Consider the following 16059-nt stretch of genomic DNA (forward strand, 5'->3'; position numbering starts at 1 on the left):
TGCTCTCTTGGTGGACTAGCGCAGTCTTCTAGACTTCTTTAGATACTAGAACCTGTACTAGGAGGCATATTCTGTCTCATTAGGAAATCCTCATTTGGAGGCAAGCCTCATTTTTAGCTTAACCTCAAGGAGGTTGCTTTGATTTTGATAAATGGTGTACCCATAGGAGGCATGCCTTGCCTCATTTAGAGAGCCTTTGAATCATTCGTTTGTGTGGTGATGTTATCGGGGGAGTCTTTGACTCATTTGATCTTTATTGATGTTATTAGAGAGTCATTTGTCTTGGCTTTGTAAGTAATTAGCCTTTAGAAGGCCTGCTTGGCCTCATTTGTAGAATCCTCTCTGAGGTTGCACCTCAATTTGTTCCTCTGTTAATTAGAGACCAATTTGGTCAATTAGTTGTCTTAGGCTTGCTTACCCCTTGCAAGGGCAATGATAAGGTTACTTGGAGCCCATCTTTGTGTGTGTTTGGGAGACCCGCCCGGTCTCATTCTCTCGCTAGTTCTCCTCTTTGTGCGTCGTTTGGTTTTTGGGAGAACACCCTACTCGGCTTGGCTTCATACTCCTACCCTTATGGGGTATTGGGCGCACATTTGTTGCACCCTAGGGCTAAGTAGCTGTCCGGCCCGGCTGGGTGTTTTATCTCTGCCAAATGTGCAAATTCTTGTTCCTTTTCTTTTAGGGAGTCTCTGACTCATTTATCCTTTAGTTGGTGTTAGTGGAGTCTTTGACTCATGTTCCTTTTCTTTTAGGGAGTCTCTGATCCATTTATCCTTTAGTTGGTGTTAGTGGAGTCTTTGACTCGTATTTCCTTTTCTTTTAGAGAGTCTTTGACTCATCTATCCTTTAGTTGGTATTAGTGGAGTCTTTGACTCTGTTTGCATTTCTTTTAGAGAGTCTTTGACTCATTTGTCCTTTAGTTGGTGTTATTGGAGTCTTTGACTCGTGTTTCCATTTTTTTTAGAGAGTCCTTGACTCATTTATCCTTTTAATTGGTATTGTTAGAGTCTTTGACTCGTATTCCTTTTCTTTTAGAGAGTCTTTGACTCACTCGTCCTTTAGATAGCAGTATTAGAGAGTCTTTGACTCATTTCCCTTTTTTTTCTATAGTTGTTTTTAGGAGCTTCTCCTTAGTGTTGTCATTACTCTTGTTTGTTGGAGACTTGCCCAGTCTCATTGGAGCTTTACCTTCTGGGTCTTAGATCCTTTTGTCATCTTTGATAGTTAGCTTGCCTGGTTTAGGGGTTTCCCCTGTTTGCCCTAGGGTTTAGCCCTTGGGTTTTGCTTTGTGTGTTCCCTTAGGTCTTTGACCAAAAGGGTGAAATCAGAAATTAAAAATCTAAAAACATCAGAAATTCGAAATCCAAAAACATTTGAAAAGCTTTAAAACCTAAAAAATATTAGAAATTTGAAACTCAAAAACATTGGAAAAACTTTAAAAACATCAAAAACATAAAAAAAAATATCAAAAATCTAAAGTGTTGAATGTTTTAGAGGTAGCAATTAGGAGAGTTCGTTTCGAACTACGTTGGCTTGATCCTCTTCCACGAGGTACGTAGCGCAGCTTGGGATTTACATCCCAAGTCCAGCCAAACTTTTTTGTAAATAAATGTTTTAAACCTTCTTCAAAAACCTTTAAAATCTTATTTTCAAAAGATCTTCCTCTAGAGTTAGGAGTTTCTCCTAGATAGAGAGTTTTTGAGTTAGGATTTTTCTTTTGATAGGTTGTTTGATTGTTTGTTTGCTGTGTGCTTGTTTTAGAGTTAGGGGTCTGTCCTAGAGTTATAGGAGCGCCTCCGTCCGGTCAATCGGCGATCCATATTGCCGAATGATGACTAGAGTAGGATACGCTAGTCCACCTTTGGTTTTCCTTAGGAAATACAGCCTAGTTACACATAGGTTGTAGGAACCACCTGCATTAGCTTAGGGCTAATCTGCATTTAGTTAGGGCATATAGGGTGTCCTAAAATCCACAATTCACTGGAATTTAAATAATCGTACAAGAAACTTTAATAACTAGTCCGGTCTTTTAGATCGAGTCTAGGATAGAGGGCTAGGTGTCTTAAGCATCATAGCTTATAATAGGCGCGAAGAATTACGGTGCCTTGATTCTCGTGGAGGCGGGGATATGTAGGCTTCTTTGGATGAATACCAGACCATCCGAGAACTCGGGCTAATAATTTAGAGTCTTAGGATTTGTTGTATTGTTATTATATGTTTCGATGTGTTTTCTTACTTTATCGTACTGATCTTATACCTTTAGCTATAGCTTGCATGTGTTTGCACATCAGAACTTAGACACCCATTAGGCTTGTCACCCATAACCTAGCTATGCTTAGGTGACACATCTTTCATTTTATTTTATGTGTGCTTATTATTTTTATCCTCAGGAAATGCATGCTTAGGTAGACGACTCCTGGGGATTGTTCCCATTTCACATGATTTTTATCCAAACTTCTTTGGACTTAATAATAAATGGCATAAGAGACCAAGTGCTTGCACTCGGACGAATTGGGGGTGCTCTCAGACCTTCCCCATTCGTAACCAGGCACGAACCCATATATATTTCTGGTTATCCATTGCACAGAGGATTTGATTTTAGGGTTCCATGGCATATCCATGGATGGCGACTCTGAGTTTATTTTAGGTATGTCTCGGTTTCGAGCCTCGGTTCCGGATCAAGACATATCTCTTTCTTTTTACATCGCCACTCGTGCTATGCTATGAGGGTGGCATCCGTTTCGAGAGTTCCCTTGTAGAGCTCTCCTTCACACGTGGATGATCCAGAGGGTGTTAGGGGACTCGTTCCCTCGCCTATCTCGGATCGGGGTCCACAATAGGCAGATTGAACATGTCGACGCAAGAGACAGCCCTTGCGGTAGCTGATTTGGGAGATGCGTTATCTAGCTTGGTTGGGTGGCAGAGGGAATCCAATAACCATCTAAGAAGCTTGGGAGATGAGGTATCGAGATTGAACGTGTCGGTTCAAGAGATGAATGAAGCGCTAGCTGAATTGAAGCTCTTGGTGCGACGCTCGAAAGTCCCACAGAATGAGAAGGGGTGGAATAAAGCAGTTGGAGTTCTTGCCCTTTTTTTCTTGATTTGTTGGTACCTCTTCTGTTGTATCTCTTCAAAAGTTTCAGGCCGTTATCTTGGATTGCCATGACCCTAAAGCTGTTATGATTGGATAACTTAACCTTTAGCAATGGCACAATGAAGCTTTGTTTCAATAGCTGTTCGTTACGTTATGGCCTTTTAGTGGATTTCCTATACCATTTTATTGCTGCATTTCAATCTGTTCGACTATTTCAACCTGGGTGTCCCAAGTAATGAACAGGGGCTCATTTATCATTTTCCTTTTTTTCATGGTTGCCAACCATGACCAAAATGTTAAAATATAAGGACACTGGAGAATTGCCCCTCACATTTGTATTCAGTTTCTGGAAAGCTAGCACTAGTTGATTTTGATATCTCGGGGCTTTATGATCTATTTCCTTGATATTTGATGCGTTAATTGATAGGTACTTGGATTAGCTTGGCATGTCATCAGCGTACAACACCAAAACTTATTGCAGACAGACTTTAATTGGCAGAAACTATGGGCTACTCAACACAACCACCTTCAAACCGAATCCTGATTACTACAGGTTAAATCTTTTACCATATTGAATTTTTTAACTACATGAAATCAAGCTCAGATTCACTCACTGAATTATGATACTTGTTTCATCATTTCACATTTTCTATTTTTGCAATCTCAAATCCATAATGAATGCAGTCTCAGTTATTTCCATCAAACCATACTGAAGACCTAGCTTCAAAGTAATTAATCATTTCTGTAAACAAAGTTGCCACTTCCTGTAGACACCCCCATTTTGCTCCGCTTTAATCAACAAAGAAGTTAGTGTTTTTCTATCGGTTTTTTCAGTGTTTTCTATTTCCGTGTCCGTCTCTTATATTTTCTCGATCTTTTTGGTTATTTCCGCCATGCTTTGCATTTTTCCGCCAGGTGTTGGTAAGGGTAATTCATGAGAATCCAAGCAAGAGAGAATTTTGACCCATTTGCTGGGCCCGCATTGAGCATTTTGATTAAATTTGGATCAAGCAAGTTGGCCCATGTAAGAAACATTCAAGTCGTCTGTGGAGCTTACTATGGGTATTAACGATCAAATTTTATGAGAAGAATAAGTTTGCCCAATGGAATGGGGACCACATTGTGATGATCTTGGTCATTCCTTGATAATCCATAAGTTGATCGGTTCGGATCAGCCTATGGATATGATTTAGGGGGCACGAATAATTTAAATTGTAGACCGTCAATTGGATGCTGTGGATCAGCCCATGGAGGGGATTCTTTGGAACACAACCAACTTGAGTTGTGGTCCTCCAATTGGATAGGTTGGGTCAATCTACAAGGATGATGAGGGGGCGAACGACTAAATTGGGTGGCCTATAAGTTGGACGGTTAGGATCACCCTATTAAATTGATTTTTTGGATGACCCATTTACATTGTAAGGGGCAGTTTCGGCCATACTGGAAACGATTTTGTTGGTATTTGTTTAAATGATTTCGATCATCAAGTGAAATGGGCGTGTAGTACTTTTGAAAAAAAAAAATGGTAGTTTATGCAGCCTACATTATAAAATGATCTGAACCATTTATCTAGTGGGTAATCTTTCTCTCTTAGAACCCAAACATCCCTAGCATTTGGTTACTTTTTTGAAGATCGCATATTTTGGTAGCAAGTAGGACCACCCATAATCGGTTGTTTGGTGTTCTCTATTTGAAATTTAGAAAGCAGCCAACGTGGTGCATTCTTTCCTCTCTAAAGCATCTATTACAATATAGCAATGAAACCATGTGTTTCTAAGAGCATTGATTCGGTTGGTTGAAAACAGGAGTTGCTTTTTATGGTCAAGGTAGCTTCCAAAGTCTCTCTTTTTGCTAGGATGTTTCCAAAAGCTTCATCCCCTCTTATTACACGTTTTTGAAGTGGGGTCTACCAATATTTTGTCCATCCCTATTTTGTTGGCATATTTTTGGGAAAACTCCAAGTTGGAGTGTCGGCCAAGAGAGATTGGATGGTTCGGATCAATCCATAGCATCCAGTAAAAAAAATGCTCTTTGATTTGGATTTTTTTTAAAGAAAGGAAATAGCATTTTCGAAATCTATACGTGTAAGATAAGTGGGCCCCACTTTGGGTTTTAGAAAGGTGTTAAAACAAAGCAAGAAACTACAAAAATTTTACAGCTATACCTATGTGGAATTGTTTTTGGGCCAATAATAAAAAGCACTGTTATGGAAATTTTCATCACTTTTGGCATATTGCTACAAGCAGCCCACATTTTTTTGTCATATATATATATATATATATATATATATATATATATATATATATATATATATATATATACACAAGGAAGCATGACATGTGGAACCCATTTGAAATAGAAGATGCTAAGATAAAAAACAGTAGCTCACGTTTTGGTTTTGAATTAAAAAATAGCATGTAGCAGGGAAAAGATGGCATATTTCCAAAATTATTGCTTTTGCTTATTTGTTGAATAAAGAGTGGTTGTGTAAAAGGAGAAAGGGGAGAGACACATGCAAGAGGGGGGGGGGAGGGGGGGATTTCTTTTGATTGACGCTTGCAGCTATCTCTCTGATCTCTCGAATGATATTTGGGGCAGCCCACGTTTAAAAAACTCTGGAGATAAGCTCTTCTCTCTCAATCTCTCAACAGATGAGGCCACTCTCCCATGCTCTACTATCTCTCTCTCAATCTCTCGTCTCTCAAGCCCTCTCTCAATCTCCATCTCGCTACAGCCCTCTCTCAATCTCTCAAAGTCTCTCTATCTATTTGTCTCACCCTCTCATCTTTTCTATGTTGGAATAGCCAGCCCTCTCTATCTCCCTCTCAACAGCAGCTTTCTCTCTCAACAGCAGCTTTCATCTCCCTCAAGAGCACTCTCGCCTCTCTCCGCAGTAGTTCTCATCTCTCTCTCAACAGTAGCTCTCATCTCCCTCAGGAACACTCTCTCCATCTCTCAATCTCACCCTCACTCGGTTCTCTCTCAAATCTATCTCACCTCTCGGCGGGGTATTCATCGAAGAATCATAAATTCAAGGAGATTCAAAGGCTCGAGGAAAGACAACAAACATCGGAAGGAGCAACTCATTTACTTTGGCGGATTGGGTTTTCTATAGCGTATAAAATGGTGCGACGAAGCGTATACCTCGGATTTACGCACCCTAGAGACGAGGAGCGCGACCAAAGGTAGGTTCATTCTTCTCTGATTTTTCAAGAATTATTCCGTATTTTTTTACGTTATTTTGCATGGTTTTAGTATTTACGCTCATTTAATTCAATAATATATGGGTTGGCTCAAAATCGGGTTTACATGAGTGTTTCGAAGTCCGATTCGTCTCAAAATTTAATGCAATGATCTATATAGTGGGACTAAAAGAACTATCGGATTGGATCAGACGTTGGATCTAAGGATTTTCAGAATTTGAATGAGGATTGAAATTTAATTTGAAATAATGACCGGGATTTTAAGAAATTGGAAAAAATAGCTATCTTAGGATGATCTATTTCTTGAAATATTATAATTTTCTTGTGTTCATCATATCAGAACAATGTTAAAGGACATCTTTCAAAGTCATAATTTTCTCAAAAATCATGTTTAAAAAATAGAAAACTCTTAAAAAACATTTTTTTTTTAAGAAGAAAAATGGAAAATATACCAAATGAGTTCTAAAATTAATGACATTTTGTAGTAAAATAATATGATACTGATATATTCTTCGATGAATTTTTAATGATTTTAGGATTCTATTTGGTATATCGTTTGATATTTTCTTTTGAAATAACCAGATTTTGTGGGGTTTTTTATTAATATCAAATCATAATTAAAATTTTCAAAAATTTTACAGTAGTGTTATATTGCAAATATCATGTTACTGTCAAATTTTCAATTGATTTGAAATTTGTTTCCTAGGGATGCTGTGTAAATTCATATTCTGATCTGAACTTTTAAAAATCTGAAATTGACATTAGATCGTATTTAAAATTCATGAAATTTTTACAGAAGACTATATTCATCCATATCTTGTTACTGTAAAAATTTCAACTTATTTCGAATTTATTTACAATGAGTTCATTTCTAAAATCATCCATGTGATCTGAAATTGATAAAATCAATTAAAAATCGAAATTAACCAAAATCATTATGAAAATTTCCAGGAATTTTAATTTGCTTTCACGTATTCATTCCTTAAACCGCTGAAACAGAAATCTTAGGAATCTTAGATTTCGTTTGTAAAATGGCCCTACTAGGATAATTTTTAGATGCTGAGATCGTAGCCATAATCGTATGCTAAGTGTGATCAATCCAGCATAATTAGAGTGTGTAAATTATAGTATGTTATTGACTCCGAGGTCCACTGTCCACAGAAATCCTGAGAAATATGCCAGGCAATAACATACTATAACTTATGTGCTAAATTATACGAGGGTTGAGAGTATGATTCCCTTCCATGGTTGCGATTCAAGGTTGAAGCTTGCGAACCATAGAGCCTTTGGTATTCCTTAGATGTTTAGGAACCGAAAATCCTTGAAATCTGAAAGTCATTAACTTCAACAAATTGAATCAGTTTACCTCATGTCTTTCGGAACCGTTGGATTGCGGTTTCCATCGTAAGAACCATTAGAGCCATATTTAGGAACACTTACGTCATGGCATGTCCTAGGTTTTAGGGAGTCCTAGAGTTAGGAGTCCAGCCTTATCACGGACGTTTGCTATGGATAGCAACCGTGCCATAGATCTAGTTACACTAGTCACCTCACGTTTCTCATAGGACAAGCCTAGTTACCTAGGATGTAGGTTCACCTGCATTAGTCTAAGGGGCAACTTGCACTTAGATAGGATCATATAGCATCTTAGATGAAGTCCTAGGATAATAAAATCTTTAACTTGAATTAAATAATTTCTCTTAAGCTGTTAAAACAGTCGATCCAGTTTAGATCGGTGTCTTAGATGAGTTAGGCATAAATAGCTTAGCTTAGATGCACCGAACTACGTCGACTCTGATCCCAGTTAGGCTTGGGTACGTAGGCAGCTTGGATGCTTGATGGCATACCAATCACGAGTCGGCTCCACACATAAGTGGGGTTTTGTATATTAATTTTCTTATAAATTCTTAATTAAATCACTTAGGACTTTCCATGAAATTAGAATTTTAGGAGAACTTTCACTTAGATTGAATTCAAACAAATTAAGAAATCAAAATACACATTTAGGATTTACATTGAAATTAGATCATATGATGCATGTCACATAGTTCGCACATTAACATAGAGTTAAATGAGCCATTTAAAAGAAATTCAAAAGAGTTAACTTTTGAAATTGAAGACCGATTATCGGGCAGGAATGGTGCATGTAGTGGTAACTCCCCATACCTTCCATTCTTGTAACCAGGTAACGAGTCTAGATTTCTGATTAATTATGGGTCCTAGATCCCACATCTAGGTGGCGACTCTGTCACTCTCTTTTGTGTGGAATTCGGATTGCCTTAGTTGTAAGAACCGGTAAAATATATATATAGATATATATATATATGTTACATACAAATATAAAAAAAAATGGCCTCATAGGTGGGTAATCATCGGCCATTACTCATTTTTCCCCGAGTTAATCGGGCATGAGGACATCTGGCATAATGGGGCATACGCGATTCGAACCCAATCCTGAGCTAGGATTGAACGGCTTCCTACCACTAAGCCACCGCCCCAGATGTCAACTAAAAAGGCTTAGATATTTACATATATTAAAACTTACCAATAGTCACTATGCGTAATTACTATTCACAACAGTCACTATGCAGAAATACTATGCAAGTTTACTATTGAGATGTACTATGTAAAACTACTATTCACAGTAGGACCCACCGAGTACTATTCACAAGCGGGTCCCACATAAGCGGGTCCCACATCAGCGGGCCCCACACAAGCGGGTCCCACATCAGCGGGCCCCACACAAGCGGGTCCCACATCAGCGGGCCCCACACAAGCGGGTCCTACCAACAGTAGGTCCCACAACAAGTAGGTCCCACATAATAATTCAAGTTACTATTCAAGCAAATAAACTAATAATATAATAATTCAAGTTACTGTTCATGCAAATAAAATAATAAATAAAATAATAATATAATAATTCAGGTTAAGGCTATAAATAGAGGCTCGCAGACGAGGAGAAGGAAAAAAAAAAGAAATCTAAAGAGGAGAAGGAAAAGGAAATCTGAGAGAGAAGAAGGAAAAGGAAATCAGAGAGAAGAAGGAAAAGGAAATCTGAGAGAGGAGAAGGAAAAGGAAATCTGAGAGAGGAGAAGGTAAATCTTTCAATAGTTAAAGTATTTCTTTTATATGCAAGTCTTATTTGAACGGTGAAATGCAAGCATAGTAACCGTAAAGTAAAGTAAATGGTTGGTTCTACCACCTATGTAAATATCCATCTATGTAAATCAGGATAAAACATGCATAAGAGGCGATAACTCGCTATAGATTATGCAAGTTTTACCCTCTTATTTGAACGGTGAAATGCTAGCATAGTAACCGTAAAGTAAATGGTTGGTTCTACCACCTATGTAAATATCCATCTATGTAAATCAGGATAAAACATGCATAAGAGGCGATAACTCGCTATAGATTATGCAAGTTTTACCCTCTTATTTGAACGGTGAAATGCAAGCATAGTAACCGTAAGTAAACTTTCAGAACAGAAAGGCAAACTGCTAAGCATAGGCGAACTGCTAAGCATAGTAGCCAAGAAATAAACGAAATCAAAGAATGGTAAACCTGCTGAGCATAGTAACATGTGGGGTCCACATGAATAGTAACATGTGGGGTCCACATGAATGTAAAATGTGGGGTCCACATAAATAGTAACATGTGGGGTCCACATGAATAGTAACATGAGGGGTCCACATGAATAGTGCATGTGGGGTCCACATGATCTTAAAACATGACTTTGATACAAATTAGAATATTTACAGGTTATTCACTCCAAGGTGTAAGCTCAAACAAACCTGTAACCAGAAAACTATAGGTAAGGGTCCCCTATCATTGATTCTATCATTGATTCTCTTTTGCTATATTTGAAGTAAGGAGTGTTCCTTTCATGTTTTTGAGGTAAGGGTTGCCTTATGTTTTTGAGGTAAGGGTTGCCTATCTATTGATTCTCTTTTGCTGATATAAAGGTTTTTTTCTTCTCCGAAACTTGTTTCAATGAGATATGTTTATGTTTAGGGTTTATCTTGTGATACCCTAATTCTGAATATGGACTGAGTTATGATATGATGACGGATGGACGCGTTATAGTCCTCCATGTGCACGTGGGTAATGACGACTCTAGAGAGTGTAAATCTAGAGGATTATGAGCCGAGATATGACTATGAATGGGCCGAGATATGGCTATGAATGAAAGCATCATGAAGTCTATATATAGTTCTTAATATCAAGTTCTATAAGTTTCTCTATACGTTTGAAAAGCATGTTTCTTTCTTTCCATGTGAGATTTACCTTGTTGTTTATACCCTACTGGGCTATTTGAGCTCACCCCCTTCTTTCCCTTGTTTTATGATTCCAAACCCCAGGTGAAGTATAGATGGAAGATGAGGAATGCTAGAGTTGAATGCAGAACTGTTCTAACGGACATTTATGTTTTAAGTGTGTATCAACTATGTTTTGAATTACAATGTAATAAGTTAGACCTAATTTCTGTAAATCCTCTAAATGTATTTGAGATCTTGGGAATAATGAAAGTGTTTGAGAATAATGAAAGTTTTTGAGAAAGATGATGTCATATTTTTATACGCAACGAGTTTGTATTATCAAGAAAAACCGGGGCGTTACATTAGTGATCCCAAGTTCACATAAAAGATGAATTAAAATCAATAATAAAAGAGCACACGCCAATCGCGTGGGTACGAGAGACCAAGAGAGAGCGTGGCGGCTCGCGCCCCACCCCTCTCGCGGGATCGGGTCCCACACTTCCCTATCAGTTGTAGTTGTGATGATTAATCCCCTCCAGCGGGATTCTCTTGTAAACCCTCAATACCATTTGGTGAGCCACCAGTTCCTTTTGGATCAGTATTTTCAATTACTTGGAAATTTATAGGTGAATGTCCACCCTTCATGAAGGCTGTTCTCCGGTGAGTGAGTCCTGCTTTTTGATCTGTCGGCCAACTGTTAATCCTTTATCTTGTGCAATTAAGAACCCAAATTAGAAAACTCATTCGTTGTTTCGTTTTGGCCTAATAGCTGAATTAAAGTTCCAAACAGGTTATTAATATGCATCAATTTGGATTGATATCAACAATGTGACTCCAATAGTAAACGTGAGATTGATGTTCTGGTTTCTTGATGCAGTGCTCTCCTTTGGCATCGATTAATGGGAAGAAATGTTCTTTTGACAACCTTCTCAGGGTCTTGGATTTCTTACAGCAAGGGATCACATTGCTCTTGATCAACCTCGACAACAGCACCACAATTCAAGTGCAAATAACTATTGAGTCTGGTGTTAGTGGAGCAAAGAAATATAGTCACGGGGCGGCTCCAAGGACAAAATTTAACAGGATGCATCGAGTTAAGAAAATCATTGAAATTATGAAGGAGGAATATCATCTAACTGCTAAGGATGGAGACCTGCAAAGCCAAACTATGCTGCTAAATGGCAACATCTTGGATGTATCTTTAGATGGACAAATTCCTTCCTTGCAACCTGTAAAGATTAACTCATCATAACCCATAACTGTTTCTCAATTGTATTTGCTCACATTCCCAATATTGATGTGCCTGCTTGTAGGTAGTTATGCATGGGTGAAAATCTATCAAGATTCTGTGCATGGTGGAAATCTAATAGCGCAATCCTATACTTGGTTGAAAAAGGGTCTGACCCCAACCATGTTGGAATGTGTGGAAACTGTAAGTTTGTTTGAAAATCATGATTAAGTAATATATGGAGGACAAAGAATATTTACATGAAGCCCAATAAAGCAATTTGGAAGTCTGTTGTACTCTATTGATCATACTCTTCATTTCTGTTGTATGTACAAACACATGGAAAACTCGTGCCCTGTTTTTTTGGATTTTGAGAATCAATATTGAGTCCAAACTGATTCTTGGGCAAAATGAGGCGATTGAATCGCTGTGTAGAATCATTTTAGACTCAAACTAATTGTATATCCAAATAATGTGTATTTTCATTAGGATGTAGAATCGATTTGAGTCCAAAATTGATTCTACAGCTGTGAACCAATCACTCAATTTTGCCAAGAATTACTTAGGCCCGATTCGTTATGAATTTTGAGCATCGATATTGAGTCTAAAAAGGATTTTTTTTAACTCAAAATAAAATGCAATTTTGAGTCCAAAACTGATTGGAGTAATGTGTTAGACAAGGGAAAACACCCTTGTCTCACTAAAATACCCCCAAAACACTCTCGCCCCCAAATTTATCAGAGCCGAAATAGTTTTTATTTTGTAAAGGTGCAATTTGGACCTGTGCATGTTAGCAGCCCTGCCCCACCACTCTCTGTCAATTGAGTTGTCCCATGAAAAATGTAGTCAACCTTGACATGCTCGATTCTTTTGGGAAAAACTGGATCAGGACCAATAAAAATTGCAATGATAGAAAGGAGGAAGTTGGATCAGTACCAATGTGGAACACAATTGGATAATCTGCTTCTAATGGAGATTAAAATTTGGCCCCACGAAGAAAGAAGATAGTCATAAGCAAAGAAATCATCATCACAAGAAATATCTCTATACTTTTGTTCTGAGGTGATTTGATCAAATATTCATGAACAACCTTTTCATATTAGTTTGCCTACACTCTTCCCTTTTTTCTATAATTAACAAAACATTATTAAAAAGAAATGATACAACAGGAACAATTTCAACATGGACAAAGCTTGTCCAATCATCAAATACTACACTCACTTGCCAAAAGATTTTCGACCAAGTCAAGCCCTGTGTTCTCAATTGGTGAAGCCTCATGGCTCTCCGTTGCGGCTTGCAATCCAGGGACTTGGTTTTCTTGCCTTGCCTTTGCTAAGCACACACTTCTTCATCCACAACAACTGGTTTTTTTGGTCCTGGCTACCTGGTCCAGTTCTCCAGTCAATACCTTCCAATGAAGGAATGCACAATTTGTTTTATGAAAGAGTATACTCATAACCAAAGAAAGACATTGAGAGACAACCAATTACTCCAATAAGGCCCATTTCTAAAATGTGGGCCATTTTCTGTCGAAAGAAACAGAGTCCAAGCAAAAAAAAAATGCACAATTAATGTCAATTAATTCAATTTCCTTCTGTTTTGGTCAGTTCAAGCAGATCGAAATCTGGTTACAACAAGCAACCCAACATGGACTAGATCAAACAGACTCTCTCACTAAGAGAGTGCTCTTTACAGCTTGGTTTTACTTGTGATTTTGGGCATAGCAAAACCTGAAATTTCGGTAAAAAAAAACCAAATTTCAAACCTGTGCCGAATAAGGTTTTGAGTAAGACTGTTGTCATCCTCAGCAATATATATTCTCAATGAATGCAAGATATGCTAAAAAGTTCAGATTCATACCCTTTTCAATGCTTCCAATAACATATCTGGGATGTCATCATTTGCGTTTTTCTTTAGAACAAGTACTTGTTTGACTATCTCTGCCACAGTTGCTCTGTGCATGACAAAATGAGAAATGATCTCTGGACCAAGATAGTCCTGCAGGAATATTTATCACTAAATAAGATTCAAAGAAGAGGTGGTCAATGAAGGCTTTTGTGTGGTTTCCACTGAGCTGTGTGTTGTTGGTGAACATCAAAAACCAAAGTAAAAGAAATAACACTACTCACTAAATTCATCATCCAAGAGACAAAAATATGGAGGAGTTGGCAGGGTGGGAGATGATGAAATCCTCAGGTGCATACTTGCGAAGCAGAAATGTTGTCATTCATGCAGCCCAATCTTCATCGTTAACATTTATATCCTAAAAATAAACTCATAGGAGAGATTTTTTTGCATCTGTTAAACGCATATTGCAGCAATTACAGGAAGGATATAGAGAAAACGAAACATTGAATTGCATCTGTTATAATAGGTCAAAATATCCATAGAATGTGTGTTGTCGATGACATGCTGAAATTTATTATTACAACTGAAACATAGTAAAGCACATGGATAACAAGAACAGGGATGTCCACAGCATCTACAATCTAAACAAACAAACATGCACCATCTATGCTCTGCCATCCAAAGTTGGGATGTCCACAACACCATCTACGCTCTGCCATTTAATCTGTAACATAGTGAAGCACATGTAAGTTATATATAGCAGACACATTAAAAAGAACAACAAAATGAGAAAAAATAATGTTTGGGTTATGATCATAACTAAAAAACAAATTACACAAACCTGTTGTAGTTGTTCAATCTGCCATTAGGTCCTCTTCCGCTTCCTTTTCCTGTCCCTCCTCATTTGATTCCTCTTGATAATTTTTTGTCCACATCTATTGGCACACATAGAAAACACCCAAGTGATATATATGTTATCTCTCCGAAAAAAACTACAGAAGGAAGTAGAAATCCATACCTTTAAATTCTTGTTACAGGTTCTCATATTATGGCCTAATTGTCCACATTTTTTACACCTCCGTCCCTTGGATCCGGCTTGGGATACCTCTATCGGAGATTTAAACCGTGTAGCATTTCTCGGACGGCCCTTGGTTTTCACAATCTGGGGGTCATGAATAGATATTTCTGGGGTTTCCATGACAATGTTAGAATGTACTTGGCTTCCACTAGTTGACAAGGCATTTTGCCTCTCTTTCTATGCCGTTCACCATCCGCAATCCACTCATTAAGAGTTTCATCCATCTTCTTGAACAAGCTCTTCGGACATTGATAATCATTTAAATATCTTTGATACTTTGAAATTATGAACCATTTATGAAGAGGTGTCATCTCATCATTATCTTCTTCGGCCGTAGACACCCCACCATCGAAAACAAATCTTGCCTCAATTGTCCATCTACTCAATATATATCGCTCGGAATGCTACTTAAACGCCTCAGGGACATTATGCGAAGGATGTGCTTGCATAAAATCCCCTCCATCTCGAACTTGGCACACTCACATGTAGCCATCACACCTTCTTCAGCATCTTCAAAGACAACCTTGCACCATCTCCAAGTCTCCCATCACTCAATCCTACACTGTATTCTGTCACTTTGCCATTCTCACCTAATAAGTCAAACCAACAATCATTGCTATCCTTCATCTCTATCTGGAATAGCGTAAACATTGACCTTGTATAACATTTGCCAGCTTGTGCTTCCAATTTGTTCCTTGAAGACAATAATATTGCGTTTGAAGATTTTGTCCTGAAATCTTCTTCAGCTTCTTTTTTTCGACGATCTTCAAGTGCCTTATCATATTGTTCGACGAATTCTTGTAAAGTAGTGCTATGGTTAACAAATCCATCAAAGAATGAGTTGATACTTTCGCTACGTGAACTGGATGACATGCCAGCAGTGAAAGTGTCTCTAAAATAAGCTGGCACCCAATGACTCCGTAGCTGCCACATGTTACATAGCCAACTGTTTTCTTCAATCCCATATTTCTGCTCAAATTTGCCCCATTCTTCCTCACATTCGTGTATGTTTTTCTTGAAATACCACCTATTGTAATCCTTACTGAACTCACTATCAGAATCTCGCATGTGTGCAATATGCTCAACTAGGTGCCTCTGTATGTGCCACGAGCAAAACTTATGACGTGTGTTTGGAAAAACGGTTCTGATAGCATTTCTCATAGCAATGTCCATGTCTGTGATAATACAACCAGGAGCTTTACCAAACATGCATTTTAACCATTGCTCAAATAACCATGTAAATGTCTCTTCTCTCTCATCTGCTAACAACGCACATCCGAATAAGGTAGATTGCCTATGATGGTTAACTCCAGTAAATGGTGCGAAAGGCATCTGAAACCTATTCGTCCTAT

General features: G+C 38.0%; 1 pseudogene across 1 annotated transcript; it reads left to right on the forward strand.

The window, feature by feature from the left end:
• The first annotated feature begins 2851 nt into the window (after positions 1–2851).
• LOC143852331 (heparanase-like protein 3) lies at positions 2852–12052 on the forward strand (annotated as a pseudogene). Its single transcript, XR_013236766.1, has 3 exons — positions 2852–3108; positions 3522–3647; positions 11431–12052. The product of XR_013236766.1 is annotated as a heparanase-like protein 3 (transcript).
• Positions 12053–16059: the final 4007 nt, after the last annotated feature.

This window comes from Tasmannia lanceolata, unplaced genomic scaffold, assembly GCF_043159265.1.
Source record: "Tasmannia lanceolata isolate RefF3 unplaced genomic scaffold, GAP_Taslan_0.1 ptg000019l, whole genome shotgun sequence".
NCBI lineage: Eukaryota > Viridiplantae > Streptophyta > Magnoliopsida > Canellales > Winteraceae > Tasmannia > Tasmannia lanceolata.